Source organism: Tribolium castaneum, chromosome 1, assembly GCF_031307605.1.
Source record: "Tribolium castaneum strain GA2 chromosome 1, icTriCast1.1, whole genome shotgun sequence".
NCBI lineage: Eukaryota > Metazoa > Arthropoda > Insecta > Coleoptera > Tenebrionidae > Tribolium > Tribolium castaneum.
The window spans coordinates 5,396,984-5,403,766 of NC_087394.1; the positions used below are offsets into that span (position 1 = coordinate 5,396,984).

Here is a 6,783-nt window from a genome sequence, read left to right on the forward strand (position 1 = left end):
AATGGTTTTTATTTAAATTTGAACTGACTTTGAGAGTTACTTTTAAATATGTAAAAATGGCACTATTTTTACACCAGTTAGTGACTTTTCGACTAATTTTTAAAAGAATTTTGTTGATTTTTGGTTACAGTATTGCAGTGTGAATTTTTTAAATTTTGAATTCAGTTTGCAGATTCTTTGGCTTTTTTTTGACGAAATAATTTAAAAAAATTTCAATTTTATTAAAAAAAAACATGTTTGAAGAAATTCAAGAAATACAGGAATATGTTTTAAGTGTCTGATTTTTTGACTTATTTTTGACGAAATTTTTCAAAACATTCAAAAATGCTTAATTATCGCTTTAAAATCTGTTTTTTTAATAATAACTTGAAATAATTTTGCTTATGGTTATTTAGTTTAGCAAAAAATAACACAATATTTACACCAGTCGTTTACTTTTCTCTTTTTTTTTGACGAAATTTTGCATTTTTGGCTCAACAACGTTCTGGAAACTTCGAAAAAAGGGATGATATTTTAATTCTTCACTTAGTGTATTGATTTTTCTTTACAGTAAATTTAAAAAAGTTTAACAAAAACTGAATTTTTAGTTCAAAAATTTTATTAATAAGCAAAAAGACCGCTACGTTTGATTCAGACTTGTTAATTTGTTTGATTGTTTTTTGAGTAAATAACGGAAAATCATTTGATTTTTAATAAAAAGAAAACTGTTAATTAAACGAGGAACTGTTATAATATTACGATTTTTGCCTTTTACGTTGTTTTACCAGTTTTTTTTTAAATTGAAACGAAATCACTATTTTTCAGGAAAAATTTTTGCTAAAAAAGCAATGCTTCCAAGTTATAAAACAGAATTAGTAATTTTATTGCAGAAAATTGTTTTGTAAGAAAGTATCTGATGATGACATGTTTTGTGCCGAAACGTTCATATATTTAAAATCTTTTAAATACGAGTAAAGGATCTGGAAGCTAGAATTACTTTGATGATAATTTATACATTCAAAATTAAGCTTATTTGATTTTTTTATTGTGTTGAAGAATAATAATTATCTGAATAATAACTTGGAAACCTAACATGAATCTGATTTATCTTTTTTTTTAATTTATGTTTATATGATTTATTTTTATTATTTAAGTTTGTGTTCAAATGACACGAATGAATTATTATTATTAATCCATTGTTTGAATCCCAAAAAAATTGTCCTTCGAGCCGGATTTGAACCAGCGACCTATGGATATCCACAAATGCGAAGCCACTACAGTCCACCGCTCTACCAACTGAGCTATCGAAGGCTACGACAATCACTAAATTGTGATTAAAAAACAAATTTAGAGAGACGAAAAATTGTGAAGGCGCCAGTTGAAGTGTCGTGGCCGCATTGCGCAAAGAGTAATTAAGCTACTAAGGGGGTCATCAGTGTCTTGAATAGAGACAGCCGAGTTTTTCATTAATTTTACAAGAAGCGTTAATTGGAATTTAATGAAGTTTTGCCGCAGTTTTTCGGGAGGGAAGCGAAAAATAAGGGCAGATTTGTCATTCAATCCCTCGTTAAAAATATAATTTGCATATTTCGTAAGGTAATGAATTTACTCATACACCGGGTGTAATCAAAATTAATTCTATTACATTCATTTGTCTAATTTTCACAATAGTGGGAAAGTAAGCATTTCTACTATTCGTTTTTTTTGGTTTTGTGAATATTAGTATTGTTGTGTGTATGTTATTACTTATTAGACAGCAATTTTTTTATTTATCTTGATGATAAGAAGAATCAAATAAAAATTGCAGTAACGGTTGGATATAACCAGAACAGATTTGAAAGCTTCCGGCTAATTATGTGTTATGGAGAACAACAGGATTATTTTTGTTAAATTTTATCATTTCAAGTTTAACTGCTCGTGGGCAAGAATTGTATAAAAATTGTGTAATTTTTAACGATGTGTTCAAATTTTGTATTGGTATAAAATAGCCAGGGGCTAGGTCAGGGCTATAGGTGGGCAGCTGACCTCGGAAAAGCCACAGCTGCAACTTGCGAGGAGGCGGTATCATGAGTAGCAAAATTCAAGTTTTTTCTTATCTCTTGAAATGTTTTTAAATGTCTTTGTATTATTTTATTATTTATGAAACTTCGAATTTTTTTAGTTAAATACGTATTGCTCGCCAAATGTACTTACTATTCTGAAACAAGAAAAAATATAAAATCTTCATACTTGAGATACATAAAATTATATGTAATTGCGTTATCTATTTTTGCGTCAATCTGCTTATGTATTATTATTTTTAATTACAACTTGGTTACAAATTGAAAATTCGACTTGAATTTATTTTTTGTTTCGTTGTTATTTAAACATTTAAAAATTATAGTTTTCTTTGTGCGTCATGAGCAGACATTTCATTTGGCAGATGTTGGCAGTAGAATTAATAGGTTGACGATAATAATGGTTCATTAAAATACCACTAAAACAACGTGGACTAATAATAATTTTCCGTAAAAATAAATATTACTTTTTTTTCAGGAGAAAATGGAAAGGTAATTAGCAGTACAAAAAGAAAAAGAATGAATTTTATTTTGAAAATATACATTAATAGCAATAAGGACCACTTGTTAGTTTACAAAAAGTTTACACCATTGAGCGATTTTTTTTTATTTGTTTTGACGAAATTTTGCACAATTCTGAAAATCATTGCGTTTCTGGCTAAACAACATTCTTAAATGCTTGAATATTGCTGTTTTGATCTAACTTAGTGTCCTCGTGTTTAACAAATTTATCAAAGTTTGTGAAAAAAAATTGAAATTTTGGTTCAAAAATCTCTTTTTTTGACTATTTTTTTTTGACCAGTAACATAAAATAATTTTGATTCTTGAGAAAGTCACAAAATAATGCATCTTGTTGAAATTAATGATCTCCAAATAGTGAAAAATAGCACCGTCTTGATACCAGTTAGTGACTTTTTGGCTTGCTTTTGACGAAATTTGCAAAATTATTGCGTTTTTGGCTTCGCAACGTTCACAAAAACCTCGAATTAATTTCATTTTTTACCTGATTTAATAATTTTTGGTTACAGTTTAATGTTTCGATTTTTTGGTTTATTTTGGCGAAATATTGTAAAATGTTTTCGTTCCTAATTAAACAAACAAAACGTCAAATATTGTGATTTTCGATCCAATTATTTTAATTTTTTCTTGTTATATTGCCAGATTTTTTTAAACAAAATCAAATCGCTATTTTTGGCAAGATTTTTTGAAAGAAAATACAAACGTACTTATTGAAGGCTCAAAAAATGCAAAAATTGATTCATGTTCTACGTGCCTGATTTTTTCTTATTTTGGACCAAATTTCGCATTTCTGTTTTGTTATCGTTCTGAAATGCTAGGAGAAATTTAGGATATTCAAATTTTTCATTTGATTTAGTGTTACAATTTGGTTACAATTTTACAATGTTTCGATTTTTTGGTTTGTTTTTTTGACCTTATTTACTGAAATTGAGCAAAAAATTGACATTTTTTTCGTTATATTGGATTTTTTTTGGATATAGAAACGAAAGTCGTTATTTTTCGAGCAAATTTTGCAAGATTTTACAAAAAAAACGTTTTAACAAAATAACCAGAAATTCACAAAAACTTCAAGAATTGAGTTATGTTCTAATTTTTTGACTTATTTTGTTTTGATTCTGTTTGGAAAATGTGCTAGAACGTTTGAAGAAGGCAAAACAAAAAAAACTCGAAAATAATAAACGTAATATAAAAACATGTAAATCCTTATTTGAAATTGATGAAAGAAAGAAATAACGTTAAAGCAAACATTAATGGAAAAATAGCACCATTTTGATACGAGTTAGTTAACTTTCGGTTTGTTTTTGACGAAATTTTATACAATTGTTGCGTTTCTGGCTTTAAAAATCGTTCAAATTTATTTCATTTTTCACCTAATTTAAGTAATTTTTTGTTAAAATTTAACACATTTTCGATTTTTTGGTTTGATAAAATAATTTCGCTTCTGGTTAAAAAAGTGGCAATAAAACGAAAAAACGTCAAAATAATGAGACTTTTGACTCGATTTAGGAAAATTGAGTCAAGAAAACGACAATATTTTGACTTTTTTTTAATATATTACAGGGTTTTTTAACATCACAAAAATGTGCTTAGATTTTCAATGAAATACAAATTTATGTTCTAAGTGGCTGATTTTTTGACTTATTTTTTACGCTTTCTTTTTAGAAAATGTGCTAGAACGCTTAAAAAAGATTTAGCAAAACTCTGAAAAAACGAAAAAATGTTTGTGGAATGTATAGTTATATCAACTTATAAATTAATTACCTTTTGTCATCAGATTATTTCATTAAAACTTAGAAATAATAATTCAGAAATTGAAGAAATATTAGGTAGTTATTTCTCATTTAAATAATTTTGTTAAAAAAATTCTAGGAATTTCAGCAATGGCCAATAATTAATCTGTGGGATTCCCCGTGACGTTGATTTTTCTAATAATTAAAAACAGTAAATAAATGAGATGTTTTTACAAAAATGTGCGTATTATAACATATTCATCGTTCTTCTTAGCACTGTTGTTGATAATTTGATAAACAGTTCTTGTTTGTGGTCGCATTGTTATCTCGTGATATTTTTTGCATTTTGACCGGTTCTCCACTGTAGTAGCTAATAACATGTTTACATGTTTACCTAACCCAGAAAAAAAGTTGCAAAACTGACTTATTATGGAAATAACATTGCACTTTGTAGCAGCACATTACCACACGATCGTTTCGTCCGTTCACTCAAACAATAAATAATAATTTTTCTCTCGTAATTAATGCGCTCGTAATAACTTTTGGATAACTGCTCGTATTCTAAATGTGGCGCAAAGCGGAGGCGAAGTCGTAATTTTTATGTTCGCGTAACCAAGAATGGTCGATTTGTTTTGTAAACCGCAAAATTTCGATACAATACGTCACCTACGCACTTTTCCTCGATTAATTTAAAGTTGGTGGTGCGCTATTGACGTGTCAGATTTTCTTCACAGATCGAAATCGTTTTGTGAAACGAAAGGATTCGAAATTTACAAAGCGTGAACGTTTTGCGGTTTCTTTTCTCGAATCGACGATTTTGATAAGCACACTTCCTTTGTTTCGTTATAGTGTGTGTGAGGATAATTTTCAGGGACTGGGAAAGGTAGGAAATGATTGTGGGCAAATAAACTTTCGTGTTTTCTTCGGTTTTGTTTCAATTAATTACCAATTCATTAGGTTGGAAAGTGCTGATTCTTTGGCTATTAATTTTTTCACGTTGGTATGTAAATGACAGTGAAATTGTTTCATCATCCTCGGGCTTCTTTTATCATCGAATGTTGAAATTATTTTTTTCTATCGTGAAAATTTTAATTAGAAAGTGCTGCCTGCTACTTTCGTTTTGCGCATTTTTGCATTAGGTCGGTTTTTGATTTATCGTTTTGTTTGTCCCGAATGGATGGATGGCACGCGATTCGGATATTTGTACAAGATGTGTTTTGTGGGAGTTTTCCGTTTTTCTTGGTAATTCAGTTCTCGATTTAGAATCGTGTTGATACAATGAAATATCGAGTTGTGTGCAAAAAGTCGGATGTTTCCACGGTCAGGTTGTAAAATTAATTGGTTAAAGGCCGTAAAGAATTTCAGTAATGTGAAGTTGTCACACTATTTTAGTTCTCACGAAAGATGAATTTTTAGTCATCGTAATTATGCATACACAAGTTTTCACCGATAAATTGCATTGCTTTACATTACTTGGCTTTTCAGAAAAAAGAATGCTTAAAATGTTTTTTAATATGACGTGGAAAAATTGTTCTAAAGTCTATTAAGGGCAAAGTAATTGTTTCTTTTGTATTCTTTTTTTTTTCTTAAATTGCTTTAATCAAATCTGAAGTTCGGCAAAACAATTTATCTGAATCGATATATTTCAATATTTTTTGCAAACATTCACGTAGGATTTATCTTATAAGTTATTTCATCACGTTTCTCAGCTATTTCAGAAAATTTCGTTAAAAAGAACCGAAAATGAATCCAAACTTAGCTAAAAATAATGTTAAATTTTCCTTTTTAGTGGATCTAAGCATGTTTTTAAAGTAAAAAGTATGCTTTTTTAAACATTATCACCACAACTGTCTGAAAAAAACACCAAATTGATGTTGTTTTTGTCTGTTTTTATTCATTTAAATTAAAATATTCTGTCAAAAATAAAAAATAAATGTTCGAAAATGGTTCTCACTTTTTGTGAGATTTTGTAAAGCAAACTGAAAATTCACTATACTAAAACTATAATTACCGAATTTTTATCTTTTTTGATAGTTTTTTGCAAAAAAATGCAAAATGTTACAAATAAGCGAAAATTATGTTACTTTTGTTTTTTTTATTCTATTATTTAAGCAAATTTTGCTAAAATCGCCCGGAAAATCGCGAAATTATAGACTGAAGCAGTTGATATTAAGTTTGTTTCACTCGATTTTAGTTGGTTTTTGACCGAAATTTTGTCAAAAATAATCTGAAAAAATTTGGAATACAGAAAGTTGTGTTATTGTTAATTTTTATTAGTTTTATCATGTTTTAAGACCAAATTTTGACGAATATATTCCATTATTTTTCTCTTTTTCGTGCATTTTAACGTTTGTCAGTTAGAAAGACGTTTATTTCAAAAAATTTCATAAGAAACGGGCCGAAAATGTATCAACTTAATTTAAAAATGATGTTAAAGGTTTTTTTGACAGGGTTTGAACACGTTTTTGAAGTAATAACCTAAAAATTGTGTTGTTAAA

General features: G+C 28.2%; 1 non-coding gene across 1 annotated transcript; it reads right to left on the reverse strand.

Annotated features, from left to right (window-relative positions):
• Positions 1-1,198: 1,198 nt before the first annotated feature.
• On the reverse strand, positions 1,199-1,290 carry TRNAY-GUA (transfer RNA tyrosine (anticodon GUA)). The gene is given in 2 exon segments: positions 1,199-1,234; positions 1,254-1,290. It is a non-coding gene; the product is annotated as a tRNA-Tyr (tRNA).
• Positions 1,291-6,783: the final 5,493 nt, after the last annotated feature.